At 41.3% G+C, this 19,518-nt stretch overlaps 1 protein-coding gene across 40 annotated transcripts in view; it reads left to right on the plus strand.

Moving 5' to 3' along the window:
* The window catches only part of FNDC3B (fibronectin type III domain containing 3B), a 361,710-nt gene that overhangs the window by 133,237 nt on the left and 208,955 nt on the right, over positions 1–19,518 (plus strand). For 2 of the 40 annotated variants that reach the window (XM_086394600.1, XM_086394602.1), the window contains one exon: positions 4,679–4,757. The exons of the other annotated variants lie outside the window; for them this stretch is intronic. The gene's annotated coding sequence lies outside the window, so the exon portion shown is untranslated. The remainder of the gene's footprint in view (positions 1–4,678; positions 4,758–19,518) is intronic. 40 annotated transcript variants of the gene reach the window in all.

Consider the following 19,518-nt stretch of genomic DNA (forward strand, 5'->3'; position numbering starts at 1 on the left):
AAAATTACAGTCAGAAGTAATAACAAAGTTGAAGAATGCATGTGTTCTTGTCATGGTCTGCTTGTTCCAGACACTCTGGAATCTAGATCCTAACTCTCCTTTGTGTTCATGTTTTCTTTTAAGAGTAATTATGACTGTCTCAAGGCTAAAGAATCAGAAGCTGTAAGAGAACTCTTGGTAGTGCCAGCAGTCATTTCTTTCTCTACCCGTTCAAATGCTTGAGAATTTTGGAGGCGTTCGTCTCTGTTCCTTTTGGATCTTCCTCAGAGATGATAAAAGGAGTTTGAAAATGTTGGTGTCATTTACTTTTCTACAAGGAACACATTTAGATTTTGCCAGGAAGGAGAAGAGTATCCTTTGTGCCATTTGTGTTGTCTCATTATCTTAATGGCCCTGCAGCATTGGAATAAAGATTAGCCCATTTTGTTCAGTTGCAAAGTCATGTCCAACTCTTTGCGACCCCGTGACCTGCGGCATGCCAGGCTTGTTTTTTGTTTGTTTTTTTTTTATAGATCAGGAGACCAAGGCTCTCAAATGCTATATTTGCCCCCAGGAATGTACGCTCGTGAAGGCTAGAGTTGTGCATGTCTTGTTCACCATTGTGTTTTCATGATGTGGTAGTAGGCTGGTGCAAAAGTAATTGCAGTTTCGCACTGTTGACCTTGCCATTGGAATACATTCTTTAACATGGTTATGTCGTACCTCATTTTAATGGACATTTCTCTTTATTTATTTATTTATTTTTGCTAGTGGCATTACTTACTGTTTATTTTATATTTATTCTAGACTGTAGAAATGATGTTAGACAAAAAGCAAGTTTGAGTGATTTTTTTTTTTTAATTTGAATTCAAAATGGGTCATAAAGCAGCAGAGACAACTTGCAACATCAGTGACACATTTGGCCCAGGAACTGCTAATGAACATACAGTGCAGTGATGGTTCAAGAAGTTTTGCAAAGGAAGATGAGAGCCTTGAAGATGAGGAGCGTAGTGGCCAGCTATTGGAAGTTGATAGTTGACCAGTTGAGAGCCATCATTGAAGCTGATCCTCTTACAACTACATGAGCAATGGCTGAAGAATGCAATGTTAATCATTCAACCATTCATTTGACTTTGAAGCAAATTGGAAAGGTGAAAAAGCTTGCTAAGTGGATGCCTCACGAGCTGACTGCAAATCAGAAAAATCATCATTTTGAAGTGTTGTCTTATCTTATTCTGTGCAACAACAAATCATTTCTTGGTCAGATTGTGATGAGTGACCAAAAGTGGTACAACCGGCTATGACTAGCTCAGTGTTGGGAGGGAGAAGAAGCCCCAGATCTCTTCCCAAAGCCAAAAAAGGTACCAGAGAAAGGTCATGGCCACTGTTTGGTAGTCTGCTGCTGGTCTGGTCCACTACAGCTTTCTAAATCCTGGCAAAGCCATTACATCCGAGAAGTATGCTCAGCAAATGGATGAGATACACTGAAAACTGCAAATGCCTGTAACTGGCATTGGTCAACAGAAAGGACCCAGTTCTTCTGCATAATGCCCGACCTCATGTCATACAAGCAAGGCTTCAAAAGTTGAGCAAATTGGGACATGAAGTTTTGTCTCATCCACCATATTCACCTGACCTCTTGCCAACCGTCTACCACTTCTTCAAGTATCTTGACAGCTTTTTGCAGGGAAAATGCTTCCACAACCAGCAGTAGGCAGAAAATGCTTTCCAAGAGTTCATCAAATCCCGAAATATGGATTTTTACATTACAGGAATAAACAAACTTATTTCTCATTGACAAAAATGTGTTGATAATAACGGTTCCTAGTTTGATTAATAAAGATGTGTTTGAGCCTAGTTATGATTATTTAAAATTCACAGTCTGAAACTGTAATTATGTTTGTACTAACCTAATACAATGCCTGGCACCTGGTGAGTAAATACTGATTGGCTTTACTTTTGCCTGGGATCCCATGACTAGTTAGTGGAAGCAACTGAGCTTACATGTGGTTTTCACTCATTCCACAGCCTTTGCACTCTTGCACTGTAGTTCTTGTACTTTTCTGAGAAGTGATGTGAGTTACACATCTCTCAGAAAAAGTGATTACATATATAGCATGCCTATCTTAGATTTCTCAGCAGGGATAGGATTTTGGCATGGCACCTGTTTTAATGCTGCAGGGAGGTGAAGGTTATTTCTCTCCGCAGAACATGCTAATGACCATCACTGGCTGCTCATAGTGTGTTTACTAATCTTATATAATGTACTGCTTACCCTCATTTTTCAAACTTTTATATTTTCAAATTGGTATAGCATTGAAAATAACCAGGAAATAAGTGTAACTGATAACTGGCCAGAATTATACACATTGCCATTTGTTAGTATGATTTGATTCTATGTACTGCGCCTCCTGTTCTTCTGCTACTCTCATAAAACCGTATAAGCTGTCTTTTCTTTTACTCTCGGATTTTTGCTATTTTGAAGTTTTGGGAATCAGGGAAGGTGTTGCTATTTTTCTGCTGTTCTGTGGCACCTTTGCACAGGATGGTGTAGTGGAAAAGAGCAGACCATGTCAATGGAATGCTGGAGCTGGTATGTACCATCTGCTGAGAGCCGACCATCAGATGTTTCAGACATCTCAGTACCTGGCTGTTAAACACAGCCATTATTTAACATTAAGATTTCAGTTCAGTTGTGTTGGACTCTTTGCAACCCCATGGACTGCGAGGCTTCCCTGTCCATCACCAACTCCCAGAGTTTACTCAAACTCATGTTCATCGAGTTGGTGATGCCATCCAACCACCTCATCCTCTATTGTCCCCTTCTCCTTCTGCCTTCAATCTTTCCTAGCATCAGGGTCTTTTCAATGAGTCAGTTCTTCACATCAGGTGGCCAAATATTGGAGCTTCAGCTTCAGCATCAGTCCTTCCAGTGAATATTCAGGACTGATTTCCTTTAGGATGGACTAGTTTGATCTCCTTGCAGTCCAAGAGACTCCTCCAGCACCACAGTTCAAAAGCATCAATTCTTCGGTGCTCAGCTTTCTTTATAGTCCAACTCTCACATCCATACATGACTACTAGAAAAACCATAGCTTTGCCTAGACATTAAGATATACAAGCTTACAATTTAAATTGTATTTAATAACAAAGGTAACAAGTACTTGAAACTCCTCATTTCCTGTTTTTTAAGTACATGTTGCTATTATCTTTAGGTCTGGTGTGTGTATATGGTGGAAATACTGTGTTGCAGTATGTTGCTGTGCATGTCTTTCCCAAGTCCTTAGTCAGTGATATGTTGCTGGGTTGATATGGGACATGGTGGGAGAAGATATATACCACAGAAACTGGCAAACACTACAATCCAGGACATACCCCCCTCCTTTTTTTCCTGGAGGAGCATTTGTTGTTAAATATTTACAACCACACACTCAGTGGGATGCCTAGAAACAAGGAGGTTGATACTGCTTTCTTTTGTGTTATTTGTTTGGTTATCTTTAAAATACATAGTCACAGTGAGGGAAAGAAATAGCTAATAGATAAGGGAACAAGAGTGAGGAAGCAGGTTGAAATACAGAGGCATGCCTTAGCCTAGAGGCAGACATGGGACTACCTCAGATAATGTGTGTGGTAAAACTATGCTGACTTATTTACTGGTATTGCAGGTTATTTTTGGAAAATTTACAGCTTTATAAAATGATTACCCAACATGTTGTTCTCAGCTAAAATCCTTTTTTAATAACATTTACACTCCAAAATTAAATGATTTTTTAAAATATAAACTGTTCTAGAATAATTTCATACATTTTTAGAGCTCAGGGAGTTGGATATGCTTTTGAGACAAAAACATCTTTAAGGTGCCTTCATTTGTTTTTTAAAAAATTGAGGTAAAATTAGTGTATAATATTATATATCTTGCAGATGTACAAACTTTCACTCATTTTTAATTACATGATGATGATATGTTTGTGTGTGTAGATAGTGAATAATTCAGCATTTCATAATTTATGTCCCTTGGGAGATAGTTACACATATACCTGGCAGTCAGACAGCTAAGCTAGATTGCTCAGGGTTTTCCCCGCTCTTACCTTGATGTAGAAGTTTACTTGTGCCAGTGTCATGTTTTTTGAGCATCTCCCCAGAATGTATCACTGCTTCCCTCACAAGCCCATAGCAGCTCCTGTCGACATTTCTGTTCCGGGGCGCCTTGAGCACTTGTGGGACACTGAGAGCTGCTGGCAGAGGTGCGCGGCAGCCCTTTAGAGGAGCCGCCCAAGGGGTTGCCTGAGCAGGGCTCGGGGATGTTGTGCAGCCTTCGGCTCCATACACATTGCTCAGATTGAGGTCCACCTGTAGAACCAAGCCAGAGGGCACATTTGGGGGTGGAGGGATGGGGTCTGGTGCTTGTGTGTGCTCACAAACTGGTTACTAAGTATTAAAGTAGATGCAGGGGTTAAATCCTCCCTAAAAAGATGTTTTTCAAGCCGGATGGTTGTGTTTACTGCAGGGATTGCACATTTGTTGGAAATAACATCAAGTACAGTGGAGATGAGTCATTTATTTCCTAGCCACTTGGCCAACATCAAACAATTAAAAACCATTTCATGGATAAGGCCATGCAGCCAGAAATACCTACAGGGACTGACTTCATGATACACTTATTGAAAAGAGCAGGCTGAACTTAACTTGTCCTCACTAGGGAGTGTGCCATGTGACTCTGAATGATGAAAGTAGCGCACGTGCCAAGTAGATTGTTCTGGTCCAGTCACTTCTACTGGGTGAGTTACTTTGTTCTCTGCACTATAAGCTAACTGTTAACATTTCTGTTTAAATAGCACTTTATGAAAATTCTCATAGTATCTTCACATTTTATGTGTGCCACAAAGAAGGAAATTCAGTACTTAATTAAATTTAAAAACAGCCATTTTAAAAACTAGGTGACTGTGAAAGGCTGACTTCAACACATCAATTTAAAGCCACTGTGGTCAGTTTCCATCCTGCCTCTGAGGTTTTACACAAAACTGGCTTCCTGTCAAGGTCCACTATTTACCTTCCTTCAAGAAGGGTTTTTAACACTCAGATCTAACTTTGGGGTTTAAATTTTATTATCTTTGTTACTTAATTGCTATGTTTAAGAATTTTAGCCAAGTTCTCTTCCACTTCCCTCCTTACTGACTTTTATTGAAAGTAGAAACGCAAGTTTAGAGGGGATGATTATTTCCTAATTCCATAGATTCCTGTAGAATTTTCCTCCTAAGGAACTGGCCGTACCTTCGTTGTCACTCTTGAGTTGAGTGTAGAATGTTCAGGATCGTGGACAAGTCAGATATTTGTTGTCCCCATACACCACACAAGTGAACAAACCACAGCTACCCTACAGAAGACTGGTAAGTCAGGACAGATACCACAACTTCAGCTTTGCTGTGCTGGTGATTGGGGTTAGGAGGTAATAAGCAAGGTTATGATTCATTGCTTACAAGTGAATTGTTTCTCACTAGGCTGTAGTTGCCTTCAGTCTCTATTCCAGGAGGGCTCCCGTGGCTGATGGGGAGAGAGGAAGGAAGGATACGATGACTTGTTCCCTCCGTCCTTGCTCCGAGAGCCTGGGAGGCTTGGTGAAGAACGTGAGGAAGCCAAGCCTCCAGTGCGTGGAGATGGTTGGGAATGTTATACAGAAACCTGCTGTGTATCGTTACTACTCCTTTCCCTTGGTCTCCTCTGACTCCCTGGGTGAAACAGGAGAGCTCAGATGAAGCACATTTTGTAAATATAATTTTCAGCAGAGAGTCAGACACAACTGAACACACAAACACAGCTTTCAGCTAAATGAAACATGCCTTTCCCATGGTTGACTTTTTTTTTTTTTTAATAGTTTTGAGTTCAAACCAAGACAATAGAATTTCATTATGCAAATCTTTGAACCACTTTTATAGCATCACTGTCTTAGTGTTGCTCTAATGTTTAAAGTCTTCTCTGTTTACTGTAAGATAAAACCTTTGTGTTTGGTTGGAAAAGAAAGGGACTCCTTGGAGGCCCTTGCGAGTGGCTGTATGAAGATAGGCGGCTGAGACCTGCACACAAAGGCCTTCTGTGCTGGGCCTCAGTGGCTCTACAGAGGTGGCGAGCCGTTCCCAGAGCGGAGGTGTATGAAGATGCAAAGCTGAAGCTCCCTTCCTTCAAAATACAGTTGCTCCTTTATTTACAAAACAAAGTGACTCACCAGCAAGTACACAGACATTTCATTTGATGATATGAAGACAGGCTAAGAACAGACTTTAGAAACACGTGGTTCAGAAACACATACTAAGATTCTCTGAAACTAACTGCCATTTTATGTATGCTCTAATACTCATACTTCTTAGTTTTAGAAGATTCTGCTTCATTTATTTCTGTTTCCTTTTTTTTTTTTTTCTGTTGTATATGTGGCACATATTACTCCTGGAAGCTTGGATGTCCAACATCTGCACCCCCCCCATTCTTTTATTAAAGAATGGGGTGTCTTTTAAAAACTCTCTTCATCTATTAGTATGAATAGGTAACATAATACTAGTAGAGATGGGCTTTGGGGAGGTTTAGAGGGAGGAATCACATTCTTTTGGCATTCCTGAGAGGAAAACAGCTATATTAACCATTGGGGGTGGGGATTGAGGTGGGAGGGGGCAGTCCAGGGGCATCTCCCCTGACACTCAGAATTCCAGTGTTTTACAGCTGAGCACAAACAGCTTGGCAGAGTTATGCCTGGAGTCAGTGGGCGTGTGTATTACAGTTCTGATTATTAGCCAACAGAAAACAGCTGTATACATTACTAATGGAAGTACTTTGGAAAAAAAAAAAAATCCAGTAGTGGGGTTTCCCCCTGTAAACACCAGATGTGTGCAGTGGTTTTGCCCTGTGTCTGCCCTGTATTTTAGCACCATTGTTGAGAGATATAAGTGGAAGCCAGCATTTGGGAGGTGGTCTTGTGGTGAAAGTAGATACATTTGTAGCAAAATAAGGTATGTTGTGGTTGACTAGAAGCATTTTCAGGTTTATTATTTTAAGAGAGTCATTACTGCCCAGCCAGTCATTCCATTCTTCCTCTTTGCTCTTTGTAAAAAGAAAACATTGTGTGCCTGCAAACATGCCCCATTATCAGGCTTCAGACAGCAGTGGTCTAAATCATTTAGTGGCTTTAAGTGCTTTCAGTAGGTAAATGGTAGTTGAAGGGGTTTACAATTTGATATATGTCTTCTAAAGCATTTCTGGAAATGGACATTTTCTTTTTGTTGCCTGTGGGAATTTCTGTGCTTTACTTTTTCTGGAGTACATTTAACCCATGACCAAAAGTTACCTAGATCTTAGTTTCTGGATTTTTTCAAAAATAGTGATTACGTGAGGAATGTCTAAGACTAGGAATAGAAATATCTTGAATTACCTAGATTTCAATTTCTGGATTTTTTGTGTGTGACAAAATAAGGAATACAAATTCCTAAGACTACAAATCAGAGGAAAAATTCAAAGATCCTATCATTTTTTGTTATTTTTTGGGTCCAAAACAGTATGTTTCTTGGGGGAAGGAAAATTCCTGACTGGTCCTGGGGAAGAAATGAAGAAGAACTGGTATTGAAGAGCTCTCACTCTGGGAACACAGCACAAATACGTTTCCAAGAACCCGCCTGGGGAATCCCCAGGTTCTTTTAAACCTTTACATGTCAGATGGCTTAATATAAATACAGGTTTAGGAATATTGGTTTGATGTTTCAGTGTGTATTTTTAATATGTAGTTTTAGCACCCAAGTCTTCTGTTTTCCATTTGTTCTATCAAGTCATGGTTTTAAAAAGTCACAATTTAAATACAAAGAGCCTATTTCTTTTCCTTCTTTCATTAAAAAAAAATTCTTCAATGGAAGATGAGAGCTCAGAAGTGGGTTTCTAAGGGCTTATTAATATTCTGAGTGATGTCAGTTTTACCACAGCTTTACTTAATCTTTTAATGCCTCTTATCCATGTAATATAGGCATTCAAATGATTGTGTAGTTTGTTGTAAGAAAATCCCACTAAAGTCATTTATAGAAAACTTTTAAAGTTAAATTATTAACTTTTCCTAGGAGTCTGTTAAGGGAATTTTCTTTTCCTTGTTTCTTAAGTTAGAGAAATAGAAACTGGAATTAGTGTACACTGTTAGAAATACAATACAACGAGGGAGGCATATTATGAGAATTTGACTCTGGGCTAAATGACAAGCCAATCTGTAGAATTCCCTTTTTTTTTTTTTTTTTTCGCTCGACATAAGGTTATCTGTTTCTTCTTTTAGACCTCTTCCTTACCCATGCTTTGTATCGCTAAATTTGTCTATAACCATTTTATAATAAAACATAAGGTTATCAAATACCTTAGTAGAGATTTCTCTATGAAGATAAAAGGGGTAAAAATATTCTGATGGGTTCTTCAAATCCACTGCTTGTTGGAGAAGACTTTATGTATAATTTTTGGGCTACTGTGTGAATCATATTGAAGGTATCTGAAGCCTTATGTCCTAGGAAGAGAAGGTTGTGGCAAGGAAACGGGAGTGGTAGTGGCTGCCAGTGAGACTTGGTGTTGATATAGCATGGCTCAGGAATGTGTTATTTATAGGGAAAACTCTGAGTCCATCAGCAAACTGAGAATCCATTCATGAGTGCAGTAAAAGATGCCCATTGGGGGAATGTTTCTGAGCTCTGTGACACCTCCTCAGACTGGGGGAGTTTGGACTGCTCTTGATGGGGGCTGTGAAAACTGCCACTTCCACACCTCTGGGTACAGAATGACTCCCGTTTTCCCTGACCGCTGGGCAAATTCATCATTCAACTTGTTACGACTGAAAGAATTTGAGCGTATTTGGGAAAGGCCATTCTTGTTTCCTAGTGGGAAAATTCTAAAAGATCAGATGTTTCCAAACACTGAAGCTTATTCCAGAGGTAGTTTTTCTTCTGCCTGCTTTATTTTCTACTCCATGTTGGAACTCCTATCTAGTTATATAATCTTGTGATTTGAAACCAGTTTTTACAATGTGAAGTCCAACATACAGGCTATTATTTTTAGCCTGAAAAATCATGAAGAGCATCTGTTTAAAAATCCCAAATCTGAACGGTTGTCTCTTCTGGCTTAAAATTCTTTCTAGCCAACGGAAAGGAAAATATAAACAATTTTGTTAATTGCAACAGCTGTTCACTGAGTATCTTTGTGTTACTGTTTTGAATGGGCAGGTTTGAAAGATTTTTAGAATGAGCATCTGGATTAATGTAGTCCTATTCAAACTTCAGTTTTAAAAAGTGGAATCAGTCACTTCAAAACAAACAGAAGCCTGACTCATATTGAGAAGGTGACTGCAAAGGCCTGGTTGAAATTTCTATAAAATTGTAGTGGAGAATGAAGACAAATGGTCTTGGTTAGGCTGTGGGTGAACAGCCTCTTATTGGATTTGGTATGCTGTTTATCTAGCTGCTATGGTAAATGAGGTGAAGTCCTTTGCGTATACAGTTAATTCCCAATTATTCATACATGCTTGGGCCAAATTGCTGATTCTCTATGGACTTTGGAGACCTTTCCTCTGTTCCCCGCCTCCACACCTCCCCCTTGCCCCATTTGTTGTCCATCCAGTCTCATGGCCTGATTTCCTCTCTCGCCAGGCTTTCTCAGAGGGGTTCCCAGCTGCTCTCCTCATTTCTACTTTTGTTTCCTTATCGGGCCCCAGCTGCTTTGCCCTCTGCTGTGTTTCCCACCAGGGTTCTTGTCTGATTCTTTTCTTAGTTATCTCAGGTTAGTGATAGAGAAACGAGTTAAGGAAAACTCTGTGGAAGATGATGTCTGCTGCTCCTTGCTTTTGTGAAATGAAGGAATGAAGATAAGTAGAGAAAGTGTGTTAGTCATTCAGTCGTGACTGACTCTGTGCAACCCCATTAACTGTAGCCGGCCAGGTTCCTCTGTCCATGGAATTTTCCAGGCAAGAATACTGGAGTGGGTTGCCATTTCCTTTTCCAGGGAATCTCCCAACCCAGGGATTGAACCCAGGTCTCCTGCATTACAGGCAGATTCTTTACCATCTGAGCCACAGGGAAGCTAAGTAGAGAAAGGGTTTTCCCTAAAACCTTTCCAAGCTGTTTTTTTTTTTTAAATGATTTCTTCAGGATTTTACAGTTCTGTGGGAGAGATGTTTTAGCTAAATGCTTAAATAGTCTCTTCATCCTTTTTCCTTTTTTGTTCTCAGATGTCTCTTCCTATTGCAGATCATTAGAAAAGGGCACTTTAGAGTATGTGTATCTGAGGAAAGTTTAACTTTGGGATGGAGTTGGAGCTACAGTGGTAAGAAAGACCTTGAATGACTTCATTAACAAATAATTGATTTATTGAGTTCTTTTATTTTGAACACTGTGGAATATGTAGAATCAATTTGATTGAAATTGTGCCTTTCAGTTCAGTTCAGTTGCTCAGTTATGTCTGACTTTTTGCTACCCCATGGACTGCAGCACTCCAGGCTTCCCTGTCCATCACCAACTCCCGGAGTTTACTCAAAATCATGTGCATCGAGTCGGTGATGCCATCCAACCATCTCATCCTCTGTCATCCCCTTCTTTTGCCTTTAATCTTTCCCAGCATCAGGGTCTTTTCCAGTGAGTCAGCTCTTCACATCACGTGGCCAAAGTATTGGAGTTTCAGCTTCAACATCAGTCCTTCCAATGAATATTCAGGACTGATTTCCTTTAGGATGGACTGGTTGGATCTCCTTGCAGTCCAAGGGACTCTCAAGAGTCTTCTCCAACACTGCAATTCAAAAGCATTAATTCTTCGGTGCTCAGCTTTCTTTATAGTCCAACTCTCACATCCATACATGACTACTGGAAAAACCATAGCTTTGACCAGACAGGCTTAAGTAAATTTAGGAGAGGTGTCTACATAGAAAACCATAAATCTAAAACTAGTACATAAGCACATGATTAAAAATGTGACAAACTTGTAGATTGGGGCTCTCCCAGGAGGTCATTGTTTCTCCAGGGGAGGGACCAGAGTTAGTAGAGATGTAAAAATTCTGCCCTGATATTCCTTGCTTGCACTGAGGGGATGGAAATGAAAACTCCTCTGTACCAAATAAGTTTATCTCTATCTATCTGTCTATACTTTCTTGGGCCAGGCACATGCATCTTATTTTGCTGACCAGGGATTGAACCCATGCTCCCTACTTTGAGAGTGTGGAGTCTTAACCACTGGAAGTCTTAACTGGAAAAGTCCCTATACAATTTTTTTAATCTGTTTTTCTTTTTAGAACATTAAATATCTGCAGAGAATATAATTTTCCCCTATCAAGTGAGAGTTTAATATAGATATTCAGGCCCTATTTGGCTGAAATATTGGTTAAAGAGATAGAATTCTGTGTTCCATTCCCAAATCAACCCCTGGCCAGGCAATTGGCTGAAAAGTCCTTTGTTTAGCCAATCAGACTTGAGATCAGCACTAAAGCATTTGTGCACTGGGTTCATAGAAGAGCCCTGTATTCTCTCACCAGAGCCTGATGTTATTTACTTCTGGTTGCACTGAAGCTTTTGGTTTCTTAGACCAATGAGATTAAAGTCAGCAAATTTTAAGGAAGGGGAACCTTCAGAGGGAGAGATACAACAACAACAAGGGTAAAACTACAAGAAGTGAATGTAAGAGTTCCTAGAGCATGATTGTTTTTAGTGAGATTTCCATTTAAAACATTGGTACTTTAAGAGCCTTAGCCTTCCATGGGATACCCCAACTCATTCTTTATATTCATAAGATGCCTTTTGTTAGTTATAAGAGCCAAATAAAAATAATATCCGAATTGGGTTTAAAGACATAGTTCCTGCTGTAACTGCAGATTTCATGGGGAGGATGAAGGAGGGGCCAGTGATAGGAGATGATTCTGGAGCATCCCTTCAGAGCAGTGATCCCCAACCTATTTGGCACCAGGGACCGGTTTCGTGGAAGGCGATTTTTCTGTGGGTGGGGCAGGGAGGATGGTGTCGGGATGACTCAAGTGCATTACATTTACTGCGCACTTTGTTTCTGTTATTGTTACCTCAGCTTCACGTCAGGTCATCACGCATTAGATCCCAGCGGTTGGGGGCCCCTGACTTGGTTCTTTCCCAGGATGATAATGGTCAGTGAGATGGTGTGAGACTGCTCTATGGCTGGAGAGTGCTGTGGGAACCTTAAGTTCATCTAAAACTGTGGCTTGGTGTTTAAGTGAGGTTGATAAAACTTTTCTAAATTACCTGTATGCAGGTGTGCATGCTTGCTAAGTTGCTTCAGTTATGTCTGACTCTTTGCAACCCCGTGGACTGTAGCCCACCGGGCTCCTCTGTCCCTGGGATTCTCCCAGCAAGAATACTGGAGTGGGTTGCCATGCTCTCCTCCAGGGGAATCTTCTCGACCCAGGGGTTGAACCTGTGTCTATCTCTTGCATTGGCAGGTGGGTTCTTTACCACCGGTGCCGTTAAATATTCAGATTGCTGTGCCTAATCCTAGGCCTTCTAAATCAGATTTTTGAGAGTAAGGATCTGAGAATCTGCGTTTTAACAGCCTTCTTGGGCATTTCTTTGTACTTTACACTAGAGATAACTTACACTAGAGGATGGAGCCTTTTGAAGTTTGAAATTGCCAGCTGTGAAACTTTGCTTTTGGGTAGTAGGGAAGTGTTAATATGTTCAGTCAGGGCTGACAACAATGTTACAAGGTGAAGGGTTCCCAAACATCTCTATGGTCTTAGAAATAAAGGTGTAAGACTCATGTCTTGAAAGTTTATTATCTGCTACATTTAATTGATACAGTTCTCCCAATAGCCCTGAAGAAGGTATAAGTGTCATCACCCCTGCTTTTTACCCAGGGGCAAATTGAGGATCAGAAAGAGTTCATCAAGGAGCTCGACTTGAATGAACTCTGATCTGTCTGAGCTTGAAGCTGAGCTTCTCAGCCTCTGTCCATTATGGATTGCCAAGTGCAGATGGTCTCAGCCAGGAGGGCAAGTAGGGGCAGGCAGAGGCCAAGACATCACTTCAGCAGTGGTATGGTATGGGATGGTCTGGACTGGTAGGGTCAGGATGCTGACCAGGCGAAGTCAGACAGACTGAAAACCCAGTAGGCATGATATACTGTATGTGAATCCAAGGCCTCAGAGAGACATTTGTAGGAAGCTAGTGGAGAAGGAAATGGCAACCCACTCCAGTGTTCTTGCCTGGAGAATCCCAGGGGCGGAGAGGTCTGGTGGGCTGCCATCTCTGGGGTCGCACAGAGTCGGACATGACTGAAGCGACTCAGCAGCAGCAGGAGCAGCTACTTTGTTACCGGAAAGCTCTAAAGCAAGGTGGAAGAATCACAAGTTCTACTTTAAACTGCTTGTGGACTTTTTGTAAGACTTTGCAAATAAGTACTCAGATGCTTTTTTCTTGACAGATGGTAAGTTACAGACTGGTAAGAATTAAGGGGCCAGTGTAAAGTTTTGCAGGACATCAAGGCTACAGTTGCAGGAACAACAAGGGGAAAAGGGAGGGGGTAGAAAGCACGGAAAGCTCCATGCCTGGAGACCTAGAGCGAGCCAGATGTTCCTGTAATCCCACATTCTTGTCATTTTATTTTGTCTCAGAACCAAAGATAACTGGAGAGAGTGATGGTAGGAGGGACAAGAATGTGAGCTATTATAGAAGTTCACAGATAAGGACAGTTGGAAGAAGCTTAAGGTAATTTGGGGGTAAAAAGCCCATGCCACCTTCTGAGAGCCTCAGTCTTTTACTTCCAGCTCCCTCTCACACCCAATGGGTAAGCTGTAGTATTTTTAATATTCATATTTCTGCCGTGTGATTAAATATGATTGCCATAGACATTAGCATTTGACCAGAAAATTGCTTTGTCTTTAAAATGTATGGGTTTGGAAAGATTTACTATATACACGCTGTTTGTTGTAGGGCCAATAGAACATGGAGTCCCATAAAAATAACAATTGTGATCAAGAGAAACGGAGGATGTAAGTTGCAGAAAGTATTTTGAGGCAATTAAGACATTCATTTTATAGATACAGGGGAGATGATATGAACTGGGACATCTAGGTCTTTGTGCCACATCCCTCCCTGCCAACAGTGCACGTACATACATACACTCCCCAGCTGTAAGAGTTTAGACTGGTGATTTTTATCTCTTGGGCCTTAGTTTCCCCACCTGTCTGATGAAAGGCATTGCATTCCACAGCCATCAACCATAGTTTGAGGTGGCCCTGGCTAGCCCCATTCTGACTTGGTGACTCACGGGAACATTTCTCTTCTTCCTCTTCTCTTTGCATTATTAGCGTGTTTTGATTGCACAATTCCTAGTACTTAGTGGGGCCACAGGCAAAGCTAGCATGTCTTCCTCTGAAGCACATAGAAGTGGGTGTGGACAGGCATGTCGTCACTTGGCTCCAGCTGTGCCTGTATTGTCCATTCAGCTGGACGGCCCTTCTCCAGTGTGGGTTGGGGCTCTCCTGGGTGTTACATGGAAATGCAGACTGCTGGACCTCTTGCAGATCTGTTGAGCAGGAATTTCTGGAAGTAAAGCTCTGGAGTCTATCCTTTAACAAGCCTCCATAGTGATCTTTGTGCTCATGACAAGAAAAGAGCCTGAATGATTTAGCTCCAAGTATATACTGTGGTCTTTAGCTTTAACTCTGGTTCTCTCAAGGCAGGCACCATATTGTATGTGTATTAGTATATGCGTACGTGCTAAGTCACGTCAGTTGTGTCCGACTCTCTTTGCAAACCTATGGACTGTAGCCTGCCACGCTCTTCTGTCCATGGGAGTCTCCAGGCAAGAATACTGGAATGGGTTGCCATTTCCTTTTCCAGGGCATCTTCCTGATCCAGGGATTGAATCCACGTTTCTTATATCTCCTCCATTGGCAGGCAGGTTCTTTACTACTAGCGCAACCTAGGAAACCCCCTACCAATATGTGTGTGTATAAATAAAACTTTTCAGAATAAGTTGTAATCATTTAGTTTGTTCATTCATGCAACAAAAATTTGCATGCTTACTGTATACAAAGCCCTGTGTTAGTTGCTGTGGGAGTGGAGGCAGAACAGACAGATCGCAGTGACTGATGGGATGTGAGGGGCTTGGTGTATAGCTGAGTGTGGGGATCTAGTTGTGCCATTAAGAGAAATGGGCACAGAGGCAGATCAGGCAACAGCTTCAGGAGGGAAGATGCCTATGTGAATGGGAACCTGTAGAGTGATGATAAAACAGGCCTGAATTTCTGGAACCAGTGATAAAACTTACACTTACAGATTCATACTATTTTAAGGTGGGGGGTGGATCTTTTAGATGCTGTTTGGCCACCTGATGTGGCCAAACTTCAGAAGCAGCTACGGTTTAGGGCAGAGGAAAAATATAATGAAGGAAGCCATTATGTATAAAGGGGACCTTTCCTCTCAGACCTGAAACTGGTTTTATTAATAATCTGTAATTGATTTTGAATCTCTGCCAGAATTACCCCTAGAAAGATGATTTGAAATGATATAGGCATTCTAAGCAGATAGATTCATTTGAGGTTTAAAAATAATGCCTTTAGAATTTACTTTCCATAGTCAAGTAGAGTGTTGTGTCATCTTTTAAAGATGATAGCCAAGAGGTACCCCTCTCACAGGTGGGGGGCACAGGCTGTGGTTCTCACCCCTCAAGTGGATTTTCTTGGATCATCTCATAGTGTTTCCCCACACTGGTTAACAAATTGAAGTTTGTTGCTGCTGCTGCTAACTCGCTTCAGTCATGTCCGACTTTGTACGACCCCACCAGGTTCCGCGGTCCCTGGGATTCTCCAGGCAAGAGTACTGGAGTGGGTTGCCATTGTCTTCTCCAAAATTGAAGTTTACATTGTTCCTTTTCCCTTGCTTTGGCCTGAGGGTGATGCAGAGAGGGCTGTTGAGTTTTGAACGGTCTTGAACTTCCACAGCAGTAGTAGTTTTAAGTGTGTGCGCCCTTCTCAACAACAGTAGCTTCAGCACTGAGTTGTTTTTGCACTTGTGGCTGTAAGTTCTCTTTGTCCCACCAGAGTCAGCATGGTTAATTGGGATCAATCCTTTGCCAGCAAGACCAGAAGTTGCAAGAAGAGCCTGGGCTCCATGTTGTTCAGTCACTCGTTTGTGTCCGACGCTTTGCAACCACAAAGAGCACACACCAGCCTTCCCTGTCCTTCACTTTCTCCCAGTGTTTGCTCAAACTCATGTCCACTGAGTTGATGACACCATCCAACCATCTTGTCCTCTATCGTCCTCTTCTCCTGCCCTCCATCTTTCCCAGAATTAGGGTCTTTTCCAATGAGGTGGCTTTTCACATCAGGTGGCCAAAAAGTATTGGAGTTTCAGCTTCAGCATCAGTCCTTCTGATGATTATTCAGGACTGATTTCCTTTAAGATTGACTGCTGCTGGTCTTCTCCAGCACCACAGTCAGAAAGCATCCATTCTTTGGCGCTCAACCTTCTTCATGGTCCAACTCTCACATCCATACATGATTATTGGAAAACCATAGCTTTGATTAGATGGACCTTTGTTGGCAAAGTGATGTCTCTACTATTTAATACACTGTCTGTGCTTGTCATAGTTTTTGTTGCAAGGAGCAAGTGTTTTTGAATTTCATGACTGCAGTCACCATCCGCAGTGATTTTGGAGCTCAAGAAAAGAAAGTTTGTCACTGTTTCCTTTTTTCCCTCCCTTCTATTTGCCATGAAGTGATGGGACTGGATGCCAAGATCTTAGTTTTTTGAATGTTGAGTCTTAAGCCAACTCCTTGGGCCCCATGAAGGAGAACAATTCAAGGACCTGGTGTGGTCATAGGAAGGATAGACTCAGGAAGAGGCATGAGTCAGGCTGATGGCTTTTCATGGTCTCCTCACACCAGCACAGCTGGGATCTGGGGCCGAGGGTTGAGTCAGAGCTGCCTGGCCAGAGGTCTTGGCAGCACAGTGGATGTGGTATGTCAGACACCAAGACAACTTTCTTAGACTCAGAGTTTCCTGGGCTCTTCCTGTTGTGTGGGAACCAGTGATCACCACCTTGCTTCCTCCCCCATCTAGTCTCCAGAGCATCAACCCTAGCAGAGCCCTGGAGGCAGTACTTTTGCCAGAGGCTGCTGCTGCTAAGTCGCTTCAATCGTGTCCGACTCTGTGCGACCCCATAGATGGCAGCCCACCAGGCTCCCCCATCCCTGGGAGTCTCCAGGCAAGAACACTGGAGTGGGTTGCCATTTCCTTCTCCAATACATGGAAGTGAAAAGTGAAAGTGAAGTCGCTCAGTCATGTCCGACTCTTAGCGACCCCATGGACTGCAGCCCACCAGGCTCCTCTGTCCATGGGATTTTCCAGGCAAGAGTACGGCACTTGCAGGTTAATTGGTCAAGGTGTGATTTTGCATTGGGCATAATCAACAGTGCTCATCAGCTGCAGCCAAATGCAGATTGTAAGAATCTGTGAAGGACCTGGGACTCTAACATGGACTCTTGAGGAAGTTTCTCTATTCCGAGTATTATGCACGTTATTAATGTCTATGGATGTCAAAAGATAGTGATCATTTTGGGGTAAATTTTAAGGGTTCTTAGAGTAGAATCTGCTTCATTTGGTGACAGGATATAGTGAAATTTGGATCTGTGAATGAGAAAAAGAGATGAAGTATTTACTTTGTTTAAAAAAGGGTTAAAAAAGAACTCTGTTACACAAAGCTTTTTGCTCTGAAGTCCCACCCCTTTGCCATACTAGTGGCAGAGAAATTACAGAAAGCTGATTGTGTTGTCTCTTTGGCAAGTCAAAGCAAGATACAGCAAGCTAAAAGATGAATATCCTAGATTGCTTTCCTTTCTGTGACATGAAGGTTCTAAATATAAGAAATAAGAAGCCCCCAGGCAATTGCTCTTTGGAATTTGTGTGGACAGATCCAGGTCATCCTTGTACTTCTTTGTGTTTTTAAGAAGTGGGACATTTGGATTAGTGAGTGAGTCAATTTCAGTCTGATAACTTTTAAGTTTGATGTAAAAACATGATTTGTTACACAAGATTTAAAGTTATATTTCTAATAAAACAGGTAATGAAAATTACACTCTTGTTCTCGATTTCATTATTGGAGGTTTGTAACTACCATGCACTAAAGCGTAGAATTTCTCCTCTACTTTACAAATACACTAAGAAACTCTGATTTTAGTTTTCTTTCACTGTGTCATTAAAGCATTTGTTTGATTATATGTCCAGTATGGCTCTTAGAGAAGTTTCTCAGAACGTGTGCTACTTTAACCTTATGGTCACGCAGATATAGTTGTTTATTGGTCTCCCTGTTTGCTTTATTAGAAAATACAGTCAATTTTGTCTTTGAATGACATATTTCTTTTGGGCTTCAGTGGCATTTCATACCTTATCCAGGTTTTGTTAGTCTCAGGCGGCAGTTTATATGCCAGGTCTATTACTCTCCTTGACTAGATAACCCTTTTATGTATTGCTGAATTTTTATCCATTCTTACTGTATGCCAGGCGCATGGCTAGGTATATAACCTATTTCTTATTGCCCTAATTAAGAGACAGGTGCTGTTATTTAAAGCAGAAATAGAGGGATAGAAAACTTAATTTATCTGAAGGCAAATAGCTGTTAAGAAATGGAGTGGAGATGGGAATGCAGGTCTTCATTGACCTCCGAGTCCTGACTTTTATTTAATCTCTGCTGTGTTGCCTCTCACACTGTTCTTGTATTCAGTTTATATAATGAGCACTGATAGTGTCTGGTTCTGTGTGCTGAGAGGACAGAAGAGTAGAACAGCCAGAGTTGAGAGTAAATGGAAATTAAATTAAATATGTAAACATATCACATCGCCAGAGGTGATGATGGCTATGAAGAAAATACTAGGGAAGAGTAATGAAAGGAGCATACTTTCTGGCAAAACTTGAAAAACATGAGATGTTGTTCTAGTCATTGGGTTCTGCTTAAAGCCTAGGACAGGTTTTAAAAAAAGGCAAGAAAAAAGTAGATCAGACTTTCTGTAAAGTTTCACATCTTGCTGACAGATGGCTTGTCAGCCTGCACACTCGAAAGGCCGATTGTGTGTGTACCTCACAGGGGAGTGTGACCAGGCAGGAGGTAAATGTGAAGGAGGTTGGGAGCACCAGCATTCCAGTTACTCCAGAGTTAACAGTACCAGTCTTTCAGATAAGGGTTGTCAGGAATTTTCTTCTGGAGCTTCCTTTTCTGTAGGAAATAACTGCTTTAAAATTGTTTCACCAAGAACTGCTAATTAACAAAGGTCTTCTCTTTTGTTCCTTTTGATAATGCCCACAAATGAATTTTTAAAGACTCAGAAGCAAGGGGAAAAGTAGACTGAAAACTGAAACATCGGAAATGCATGTTGTGACATTTGGAAGTCATTGTCCAAGCGCTGAATATTTATCTATAACATTTTTTTCAGGAGAGTAGATAGAAGCCATTACTATTTGCCACTTTGAAATTGTGTGTTTGTATGAATGACTGTTGTCATGAACTTTGATCCAGCACCGAGGACCATCTCAG

The sequence above is a fragment of the Bos grunniens genome, chromosome 1 (genome assembly GCF_055505025.1).
Source record: "Bos grunniens cultivar Pamir isolate PY7600 chromosome 1, Bosgru_T2T1.0, whole genome shotgun sequence".
Taxonomy (NCBI): domain Eukaryota; kingdom Metazoa; phylum Chordata; class Mammalia; order Artiodactyla; family Bovidae; genus Bos; species Bos grunniens.